Below are 12484 nucleotides of genomic sequence, written 5' to 3'. Positions count from 1 at the left end.
TACGTCATGGGATGAAGATCAGCCAAATATTCCTAGATTCCTTCAGAATGATTTTCTCTCAGCACAAAGCCATCATTTCGGCCTGTCATTCCCCTGACGTGTGCTCCGAGTATACAGGATATCAAGGAAGTCCCTGCGTCAGATTTTACAAAAATGAAAACCGAAGCCGTGTCATCTGTTCTTTTCTCATGTTATTTATTTCTAAATAAAAGCCCATCCTCCCAATCAGCAGGAGAGAGAGGACGGCCAACCCCATTTTTTTTTTTACCTTAATATAACAAAGCCCACCTGAGCCTTCAGAGCAACAAACAAAAATTAGGCATAGCACAGGAAGCGTATTTGAGGGTGTGAGGAGCTCATCCAAAGTTCACCACGTTCTGGAAAGACAGGCCAAAGCACAGGAGAAGACCTTGCTACCAAATAAGGCAGACAGAAAGTACAGAAGATGTGCAGTGGATCTCATCTAAGTCACTGACCTGATTATGCTTCAAAAGAAGAACTCAAGTTTCAGAGGTTGAAAAAGACTGAAAAGAAAGGAGAAAAAGATGGGGTGATCGTGACCATGGCTGAGGGCAGGCAATGCTCTGCATAACTGTCTTTACTACAAAGTGACACAGGCATCCTGCAGGACTACCTTTAATGCAGAAACCAGCAAGGGAAGGCGTGGAGTTTTGATCTTACATTGTTATTTTTAAAAAAGAAGGTAAAGTAGAAATTTATTTTTATGGACTTCTCATTGATTCTCTCCGAAATTAAGGAGATTAACATTAGTAGGTGATACTAAATAAAAGTGGTTTTCTTTTCACCAAGCATCTAGTGGTCCTAGAGGAAGGACAAAACAACATATTTTGTTAGAAAAATGACAGGGAACTTTCTCCTTACCCTAAAAAATAGTTGGTATGTGGGGAAAACACAATGAAGCACATATTCATAATGTAAAAGCTAGGTTTTACAAAGACTCCAACTTCAAACAAGCAGCCAATTGCTACTGATTTCCTTCTACATTATCAGAGAAAAATCTGGAAAAGAATTCAGATGTGTATTTTCTATCCATCAAATAGTATTCATGGGTCCATTTTGCATATCAGTTAGAACTTCCCCATGTTCTGGTGGAGGCAGCTCTTTAATTAGTATCTTTATAAGATTGTTTTCCTTTTCTTTGAGGCCTTGTCTTAAATTCAGTTTTTCTCTTCCCGGATAAGATCATGCTATCCCCCCAAAGCCCTGCAAACCTCCAAATAGTTATGGTAATGCTTCCATGTGAAGCTATGATTTTGTCCTTGAAATGAAGGTGGTCCAACAATTGGTTTTGTTTCTTTGCTTGCCTGCTTTGTTTATTTGTTTTCATAACATGTTTGAGTAATTCTTCATACTAAAGCCATCTGGCGGCGGAGAGGGGAAGGTGGACCTGGGTGGCTCAGTTGGTTAAGCAACTGCCTTCAGCTCAGGTCATGATTCCGGAGTCCCTGGATCAAGTCCCCCATCTGGCTCCCAGCTCAGCAGGGACTCTGATTCTCCCCTCCACACATACCTTTTGTGCTCTCTCTCTCTCTCATTCTCTCTCTCTCTCAAATAAATACATAAAACCTTTAAAAAAAAAAAAGCCATCTGGTTTTCCCCTTTCTTTTAAACACTCCCCACCTTTCCTACCACATGTTTTATTGTCTTAGTGTATATAGTTGAAGCATAACAAATACTATTTTTATTAGTTGTGAGAACAGTATCCTAAGATACTTTCCAACAAGAAGATCCTATGAAAATGTGAACTTTCTTCCCTAAATACTACTGTGCTACAAATAGTGTCCAATGTTTTCTTGATAATTTATTCTGTGTTATTAAATGAGACCTGTAGAACTTTTGATAGCCTGAGCCTGTCACTAACATTATACACACGGAATAAAAGCTGGAAGCTTGGGCACCATCCTATCCTGGGTTCTCAGTGCTAGCTGACTTTCCCAATGACTGGAGTGAGTTTTAAAATACCACTGATGAACTGACAAAGAAGATATGGGGCAAGTGTGTGTTTGTGTGTGTGTACGTGCACACACAATGGAATATTACTTAGCCATCAGAAAGAATGAGGGAGTTAAACCAAGCACAGTGTCCAATGTTAGTGCACAGGACACACACCCATGAAGTCAATCCTGGTCCAGGTTTGGAAGATAATCTCTTCAGTAACAATGTGTTAGTAATAAACAAACAAACAGACAGACAAACAAAGATTCCACTGCTGAGAAATAGTACTGAAAAAGACTTTGGTGTAGTTTTTTGGTTTGTGTGCTTATTTTGGGGGGTTATTAGCCTCTGAGGTGCTAACCTGGCTAGAACCCTGGGATAGAAGCCCTTTGAAGAGTCAGACAGAACGCACATCAGCCCTGCACACCCATGAGAGAGGCAAGAGGAGGGAGCCTTTCTCATCTGGGTCCTGTGCTGTAAGGAGTTAACTCCGGGCCCTTCCAGATTGCTTGTTGAGAGTGTCAGGAGAGAGGGGAGAATCAGTCTCCCCTCTCTCTTCACACAGATTCCTGTGTGAAGCTCACTGTAGCGAGAGGGGCTAGAGGGACACAGAGGCCAGAGCTAGTGACCCTCCAAGCGGAGACTCAGCCAGCAGCCAGCCCAAACCGATTTTAGCTAAAACTCTTCACTTCCCAGAATACCTATTAACATCGCTCTGGACACATGTGCTATCCACAGAGCACAGTTCGGAACAAAGGAAATGATCTATTATTAGATTCAGATATTCCATTTCAAAGAAATCACACACTGGGAAAGCCAGGTTGGGGATGGGAAAAGACCAAAGGAAAGATTAGAACCTGGAGAATGAAAGCCAGCATCCAGCCAAAGGGCAGTAATTGTTTTGAATGTCCTCCCGCAGGTATAAGCACAAAGATTTGGCCTCACTCTCCTGTACCAGCTCTCCTGAAATTCTTTAATGTATATCCAGAGAGTTTTAATAACAGGGCTATGATTTTTTAAGCCATAAAAATCAGTCTCTTTTCCAAATGAATGCTAGATGAAACAGGAAATAGCATTTTCGGCCTGCAGACTGGTCATAGTAAGAGGTTTTAAGTGAACTTGGCTACAGCTAAAAATTACACAGAGAGAAACCGTTTCCTTGTTTAAGACAATTCTGAGCACGTGCACTCTTGGTCACTGAGACTGCTGGCAGTAATCTGCACAGACATATTGTGAATAAATGTCTTCTTACTATATTTATTTAGCTGTGACAGCAGATTCAGAGCAATCTTAGCATTTTAAAGGGAAAACTCCCTAAATATGTTTGGTGTAGGTATTCCTATAGACATGATCCAATTCACATAGAAAAACGGCAAAACAAATAAAATCTTTACATAATGAAATTATCATTTCTACTTTTACTTTGAAACACTATGTATTAATTTTCTGTCAATCGCTTGCTATTTTTAAAAAATTACTTTCAGACATCTCTACATCACCTCTCTCATTTTTCTGTCAGTTGGGCAATAGTTATTGTTGATGATGTCCAGAGCCCTAAACCTGATCGTGTCTGTCAGCAAGATATTTTTTAAAGTATTTTATTCATTTCTGTGAGAGAGAGAGCAAGCATGAGCGGAGGGATTGGGAAAGGAGAGAGGCAGAGAGAGAAGCAGGCTTCCCAGTGAGCAGGAATTTGATGCAGGACTCAATCTCAGGACCCTGGGATATTTATATATTTTATATTTTTTTAAGATTTTATTTATTTATTTGACAGGCAGAGATCACAAGCAGGCAGAGAGGTAGGCAGAAAGAGGCGGGGGGAAGCAGGCTCCCCGTTGGACAGAGAGCCCAATGCGGGGCTCAATCCCGGGACCCTGGGATCGTGACTTGAGCCGAAGGCAGAGGCTTAACCCACTGAGCCACCCAGGCGCCCCAAAGATATTTATATATTTTAAAAAGCACAAAGCACGCTGTCTCTCAGTAAGGCCATAATTGAACTATCAAAAGGATGTAATTTCCTGTACTACAGAATATGTTTTTCATAAGGTGTCACTCAAAAACCAGATTTATCTCAAGAGCAATTCAAATCCTTAGAAAGAATGTTATCATAGTTTTCAAAATGTAATTGTCTTACACTTAAATGTTTACTTGTCATTGGAAAACATGACTTTAAATATTGAGTTTTCCATCTGCTTTAAAATACGACCACCCACAAAAGCTGCATGTTCCCAGTTTTCCCTACACTCCTTTTTATTGCCACACTTTTGTTTCTGCTTATAAACCTGGGCACTTCACACAAAAGCAGTTCAATAGCATGAAATTAGAAAGCAAGATAACTTTAAAATCAGTGTAAAAGTATACCCCCCAAACAACGGCACAAGGTATTCTTTTTCCAGTGCTGTATTATAGTTAAATTTAGATATAAGATTTCAATAAAATCCTCTTAAATCAATAGGGGCATTGTTTAAAGGCCTCACATAAGCAGAAGTTTTTCTTAACATAGAAGCTAAAAGTCACACACACAAAAAAAAACCTTAAACCTATATACTTGGAATTTATATCCTTTATATCTCATTTTATTTCTCTATTTCATACTTCCTATTTGCCACAACCCTATTTGTTGTTCAATAAGATGAAAAAAAATGCTAGAATTCTCCCTCTGAGTCTCAATTATTCTTAACCCAGCAAATCATAAAGTTTCTGTCCCTTAGTTATCTGACCTCTAAAATTAGGATATTGTACTAAATAATGCTACCTTCTCTAAACGTTATCATTAAATGTTGTCACTGTAGCTTTGACATAGGCTTTCTTATGGAAGAGACGACGTGAAAACCTTCCCATACATCCCAGGTTAGGACAGCAAACTGAAAACTTACATTTTATTTCCCTCACTCATTTCTCAAACTGCATTAAAACTACCATAACTAAATGTTTAAAGAAAAGGAAGCCAGAGATAGAAGGTGAAGAACGCTGAGTATTGGCAAATCAAGAAACTCTGAATCCACCAAAGCCTGTCTACAGAGCCAGCTCCAGTCCTGGTGGGCTCCAAAAGACTCCAGGAGCTTGACATTCACTATCCAGGCAGAGAAACTGACCATTCCCAAAGGTAATACTTCAGAGGGTTTTTCCAACAAATGACCCACTCAGGGTCAAATTTGAGGTTCAAATATGAAAACTCCATCTGTGCATTCAGGACCACTAAACACCTTTTTATCCCTCACCCTAAATCCTGAATAGACGGTAAAGGATTACCAAATATCCAAACAAAATCTCTAATGTGGACAGAAGAGCTCAACAAACAACCTGATAGAAAAACCAGGAAGAAACAATCTAGGCAACTATTACTGATATCCTGAGAGAGAGAAGAGAAGAGCCTGCATCCATGAAACACGACCAGGAAGACATTAAAGAGGAAAGAAAAAAGATGATGTTGGCATTTTAAAATGTGATAGCAGAAGTTTAAAAAAAAAAAAAACACTATGGAAAGGTTAGAAGATAATTTGAGTAAATATCCAGGGAGTAGAGCAAGAAAACAAAAGAATGGAAAATAAGAGGATAAGAGAACTGAAGTACAAATCTTTCTGTGAAGAAAGAACAAGAGAAAATGAAAGGCAGGAAATAATTTAAGTTCCTACAATTAAAGAACATAACTTGCCACATGGGAAGGACCCACACTATGAGGAAACAGAGCCATCCTACGGGATACCAATGTACTGTTGGGTCCGTGGTCAAGGGAGGGAGACTGATAACAAAGCGAAAGTCAAGCAAAGCTTTATTTCTCGCCAAGCATCGAGAATCAAACCGACCGTTCGGGATGGCCTCTTGTAGAGAGGGCAACCCCTCCCTGCCTTACAGACTAACTTTTATAGAGCAAAGGCCCTGTGGTTGAGCCTGGCCACACACAGGTGGCCAATGAGATTGTAACACAGAGAAAGCTGCACAGTCATGCTAGGTCACACACGGGTGGCCAATTGAATTACAGTTCACCCCATAGTAGCTATTTGAACTAGCCTACACCTTGGTTAGAATTGGCACCCAAAAGGTGGGGCCCACGCTCCTTGGTAGCTAGGGAGACAGTATGTGCATCCCACTGATTGGATGTCTCCACCTGGCCCAACTCATCCCTCCATTCGGGCTGTTATCTCCATCTGACCTGACCCGCGCTTGTATTTGGGCTCTGTTATCAGGGACTGGTCTACCATATTTTACTGGTTTCCCAGACTTGCTTTTAAGTAAGTCCCCTGGGGGTGGGGGTGGGGGGCAGGGTCAGTTTAAGTTTTACTGCATAAACAACAAAATGGCTGTTCGACCGAGGTGAGCCGCTCTGGCTAAATAGGCCCTTACATGTACATTTTCAGAATTCTGAATGAAAGCAAAGAGGGATTCTACAAGCTTCCAGGGAGAAAGAGGAGAAAAAGAGATCACTTACAAATAATGAGGAATCAAGTCGCTTTGAAATCCACAACACTAACACCAGGAGCAACAGGTCAACACCTTCAGAGTTTTGAAGGCAAATAATTTCCAAACTAGGATGCTATATGAAATCAAGCTATCAATCAAGTCTGAAGGTAGAATAAAAACATTTTCAGTACATGCTGTACTGAAATCAAAATATCTGTCATCCGTGACCCATTTTTAAGAAATCTCTTAAGGATGTACTTTACTATAATGAGAAAGAAAAGCCAAGAGAGAAGACATGGGATACAGGAAACAAGAGGTATTATATAGGAGAACAGGGAAGGAAGACAGTAAAGGAGGACCCTTGGATTTTCACCAGTTGCCATAGTGTGACTCAAGAGAAAAATAACAGCTGAAATCACCAACAGACCCACCACTACGTCTTGTTAATCTGAGACAGAATGTACAGATGAGCCTGGCCCAGACTTGGATCCAGATGGATACGAGTGTGAGCTGATGAAGCTCTTTAGCCTCTCCACTTCTCACCAGGTCCTGCCCCAGGGATTAGCTAAAAGCACTCCTGCAGAAGTGCTCTTCTAGGACCTACTCTGGAGTGCTAGAGAAAGGCCATAGTGAGTTTAGAATATTTCTCAGTACAGAGCAGCCTTCCCCTGTTGACCGTATCTCTACTGGACACCCTGTCCCTGGCGGCCAGGTGCCTCGACAGTATGGGAAAATGTGCAAAGCATGCCGACAGGAATACTCTGGGATATTTTACCCTTATAATTCACTACACAGCTCAGTAAATAGTAATTATTGGTTATATTTCACTCTTCTGAGCTTGGTTATACTACACACCCATTCCTATAAAACTGATCTATTTCTAGGCATACTGACAAATCAGGCTTCTAATCCTTCAAGGCTGAGGGCCACTTTCTAATTAGTTCACTGAAGAGATATGCATGGGAGGAGCCCTCCTACAGCAGCCAGAACACCAGCTTCTCCTTACGTCTTCTGAGGCTCCCATGCCTTTTCATTTGAAACCTCATCTAATACCTACTCCATTATTCTACCACATCTGCATCAAAAACATCAAACCACCAAACAAAGGCCCTCATTGAGATTAAGGAGAGATTAAGGCATAGTTCTTACTGAAACTGTCAAAAAAATCACTTGATTTATGTTGAGTGAAAAAAAGGCATATTTTGGCCACTAATAGACCAAAGAAGTAAATAAATCTCTGTGAGGACTTCTTAAGACCATAGGTGTCCCCTAAACCACTGAGGGTCAGAGTGTTATGATTTCTTCATGCTCCTTACATCAGTTAATTGTCATGGGAGAAAATACTTCCCTATAGGAGTTGAACTTAAGTTAATGAAAGATGAAGCAGAAATTGTAATGGTTTTCATTTGTGTTCAATTCATCTATTTTGCCTTTTTTGTTTTACTTTAGCAATGAGAAAAGGGAATTCAATTTCTAGAAGGGGTGTTATTTACATTTAAAAAAACAAACAAACATGGAGGGGTGTTTGGGTGGCTCAGCTAGTTGAGCATCTGACCTGTGATTTCGGCTCAGGTCATAATCTCAGGGCCATGGGATCAAGCCCCACGTCCCACTCTGCACTGAGTGTGGAGTTTGCTTGAGATTCTCTCTCCTTCTCTCTCTGTCCCCACCCCCACTTGTTTTCTCTCTCTTTGTCTGTCTGTCTCTGTTTCTGTCTCTCTCTCCAAAAACAAAAACACATGGAGAGATGGCTGGAAAGCAAATAAAGGTTGATAAAAATGTAATAAAGATATTTTAGGAGGGGTGCCTCAGGGGCTCAGTCATTAAGGGTCTGCCTTCAGTGCAGGTCATGATACCCAGGGTCCTGGACTCCATCAGGCTCCCCGCTCCGTAGGAAGTCTGCTTCTCCCTCTCCCACTCCTTTTGCTTGTGTTCCCTCTCTCGCTGTGTCTCTGTCAAATAAATAAAATCTTTAAAAAAGAAAAAGATATTTTATAAAGTGGGATAATCAGCAGGTTCTAGAAACCAAGTTTAATGTAATAAGGAAACTTGGGCCAAAAAGAAATGCTCACCCCCTCACTGACAGGTAAAATAGCAAAATTCTGATGACCTGCCTGGGAAAACACCATTTCTAACAACAGCAACAACTATTCTTCTTATTATTTAATCACATCCCCTTTTATACAATAGCAAAATATTTTACTCATTCAGCTTCACAGCCTGAGTCATCGATGAAACAGTTTGCTTTCATTTAGAAACACAAAAGATAGGTGTCTTTTCTTAAGTGATAGTCAGAGCTATTAATTAGTGGATTATGATTTAAATGAGGCTACTTTCAAATTTTCTTGATTTCTTTCTTCACTGTATAAACAAAGTTGTATTCAGGAACAAAACACCTGTAATGGAAGAGGCTAAGTAAAGCTAAGCAACTTTCTAAGAATCTGTACTCTTGGTTGCCTGATTATATTTCATGCTGCCCAAATTACAACCGTACATGGTATCAGCAAGCCAAGAAATGAGCTCTTAAAGTAGATTTTGTGAATAAAGTGATAAAGAGCCATTCATGTAAATATCTGAAAACAAAGACAAAAAGCCTTTCTTAGAACATATTCAAATACTATGTTGATTCATGTCAGAAGGTCCTGATGGGGTCCATTTTTAGCTCCAATATTAATGAAAACAATGGGGACCCCCTGTAAAATAGATTTGCAAAACTAAAGTCTGCAACAATCAAGATTAGTTGAAAATGACAGAGATTCTATTACTCAATACCCTGGATAGTGGGGAGGAGGAGGAGGAAGAAGAAGAAAGAAGACGAAGGAAGGAGAAGGAGAAGGAGAAAATCACAAAAACATTTCCATTCTAACTCTTATCCATCAGACCAAACTTAATTTTTATTTTGTCTTCTATGCTTCCCCACCCCTTCTGCATTTGTCTAAAAAGGCAATGATCCCCTTCTCTGAGTAAGAAATATGGATGAAATATTCAGAGATAATTGGAGTTCTATTGGCCATCACCTTATTATATTCTGAGCCTCAAAGCAGCAACACAGTTCACTTTAAGGTCAGACTCATATTTCTTTAGTGGTTACTTGCTGTTGCAGTGACTATTACTCAGCTGGAAGCTTTGAGTGGTCAAAATAATAATAAAGGAGTCTGAGAGCCCACTTATACACCAAATGTCCTAGTTCACACAGGTCCTCAAGTGAGAACAGTCAGTTAGGGCTCCACGGCAAGAGGATGTGATAACCTTTCTGTGATCCAAAAGAGGAGAGTCCAGTGATCAAAACAATAACCTTGTCTTTCAATAACCATCCAAAGCTAAAAATGATCAGGAATTCTAATAAAACATTCCAGGAAAGAGGTCACCAGGCTCCAGCATGCTCTTATTCTACCCTGTGAATGAATGACTTCGTGTCTTTCTGCTGATCTTGGAAAGTCACTGAGGCCATGTTAAAAACACCGACTCTCAAACGAGCGAAGGGAAAAGTTGACTGTGGGTCTGTCTATATATTCCTTCTCTTGGACATTTTTTCCAGGTTTCGGCCTCAGCTTTTCGAGATCTTAGAAAGCTAAGAAAAAACAAAGACATATGAACTATGCTTGGCCAATGTTGGCTTTCCAAAGACAAGTGAAGAGCTTCAGGACAACACTGCTGCTTATAATCACTGCAGCCCACTCAGGAAGATTATTCACTAGACGTCAATATTAACCCAGAATTATCATCACACAACTCCTCTTGCCTCCTGTAACAAACTCACATACTCAATAATATATCTTTGGTTGGGGAAGGTTGAGTTAAATTATGTAGTTAATGATGCAAATTAATTCCTGCGATATTTTTAATGATCACTCACTCATAAAACATTTGAATTACATTTTCAAAAAAATCACTGTGCTGGGGTACTGTAAGTCTTAATTACATGTAAACAAGCCAAGATCCATTTCTTATCCAGCAACTGATACGGTAATTTTCAAGCCGTGAAGAGCCATTTAAATTTCCATTACTGCCACTGTCCTACTTCTCAAAATTCCTTTTGAATTCACATATCTACAGTTTTGGAGTAAATAAAACCACTGACTTAAAAAAAAAAAAAGAAAAAAAGATGGCATCAATAATATAAAATAAGAATTTTCCAGACACCATCTGATCTTGGGTTGATCATTAGCAGCAGCCTAATAACAGAATAAGACAAATCATTTATCAGAAAGCAGGCAACCCAGAGGTCTAATAAGTGGAGGAATTACCAGTGAGGATGGTTAGAATGTAGAATATATTTGGCCATTACAAAATAAAAACAAAATATTTACTCAGGGTCCACCATATGTGGGTAATGGGGCTTTATTTGATACTGTTGGGGAAATATAATTAAAAACCAAATCTCCTGGGGTGACTGGTTGGCTCAGTTAGGTTAAGTGTCCAATTCTCTATTTCAACTCTGGTTATGAACTCAGGGTCTAGAGATTGAGCCCTGCATCAGCTCTGTGCTGGGTGTGGAGCCAGGTTCTCTCTCTCCCTTGCCCTCTAGCCCTCCCCTGACCTAAAAAAACAAAAAACAAAAAACAAAAAAAAAAAAAAAAAAAACACCTCCTGACCCAGAAATCCTCTCCACAAAAGTAGGAGAAAAAGAAAACACTATATCCAGAAGAAACAAATTTTTATATGTTTATGACAGGAGGTAATTTTTCGACTTGAAGCAAGGTGCCCACTGAAGTTGGACTCCTACCCTCCCACAGAAACTGGAGAGGAGCTTGGTATTTATATTTTAAAGCAGTGGCTCCTGGAGCCTTGAGAAAGACATTCCTGAATCATAAGGATGACAAAAAGTTTATCTAGTCTTCAAAGGATATATATATATATACACATATTTCAAAGAGAGGAAAAAATACATGCAATTACAATTTTCTAAAGTAAATGCTCTAAGAAAAAGTAGGAGGGAGAAGTTTCTTCCCTCATTTACAGTAGAGTTACCCTTCTCATTTTTAATTTTTATTCGTCCTGAAAGGAGTAATTCTCAACACAGACCCAATTTCTTCCAGTCTCTTCTTAATGTCACATAGATCTGAATTTTGTTCTCAAAATTCATGACTTCCCATTCAAGCCTTTGCACTGCTCATTTGTGTTGGGGCTTTTATGAGCGTGGCAAAACACAGCAGTTGGCAGCTCCCAATAAGAAGGACGGTAACATGCTCATTTACTCTGAGACTAGGCAAAAGATTGGTCATTGGAGTATTTCACATGGAGCTTGAATCAAAGTCTGTAGAGTGTTCCAAGTGTTGGGAAAATATGATTAAAAACAAAATCTTGGGAGAGGAGTCAAGATGGCGGAGAAGTAGCAGGAGATCAGCTAGATAGCTTATCTAAAGATTGCAAACACCTACAAATCCAACGGGAGATCGAAGAGAAGAAGAGCAGCAATTCTAGAAACAGAAAATCAACTACTTTCTGAAAGGTGGAACCGGCGGAGAAGTGAATCCAAAGCGACGGGAAGACAGACCGCGGGGGGAGGGGCCGGCTCCTGGCAAGCGGCGGAGCAACGGAGCACAAAATCAGGACTTTTAAAAGTCTGTTCCGCTGAGGGACATCACTCCAGAGGCTTAACCGGGGTGAAGCCCACGCGGGGTCAGCGTGGCCTCAGGTCCCGCAGGGTCACAGAAGGATCGGGAGTGTCTGAGTGTCGCAGAGCTTACAGGTATTAGAACGGGGAAGCCGGCTACAGAGACCGAGCCGAGGAGTGAGCTCTAAACTCGGGGTTACCTTGAACCGGTCACAGGCTCGGTCAGCTCGGAGCGCGGCCAGAGGCCAGGGTGACGGAAGTAATTGGGCGCTGTTCTCTGAGGGCGCACTGAGGAGTGGGGCCCTGGGCTCTCGGCTCCTCCGGGCCGGAGACTGGGAGGCCGCCATCTTCATTCCTGTCCTCCGGAACTCTACGGAAAGCGCTCAGGGAACAAAAGCTCCCGAAAGCAAAACCGAGCGGATTACTCAGCCCGGCCCCTAGTAAGGGCGGTGCAATTCCGCCCGGGGCAAAGACACTTGAGAATCACTACAATAGGCCCCTCCCCCAGAAAAGAAACAAGAAACCCAGCCAGGACCAAGTTCACCTACCAAGGAGTGCAGTCTCAATACC

Source organism: Enhydra lutris, unplaced genomic scaffold (genome assembly GCF_002288905.1).
Source record: "Enhydra lutris kenyoni isolate GAN:26980312 unplaced genomic scaffold, ASM228890v2 scaffoldscaffold58, whole genome shotgun sequence".
Classification (NCBI taxonomy): Eukaryota; Metazoa; Chordata; class Mammalia; order Carnivora; family Mustelidae; genus Enhydra; species Enhydra lutris.
The sequence above is the reverse complement of the archived record's forward strand: the minus strand, read 5'-3'. Positions refer to the sequence as shown.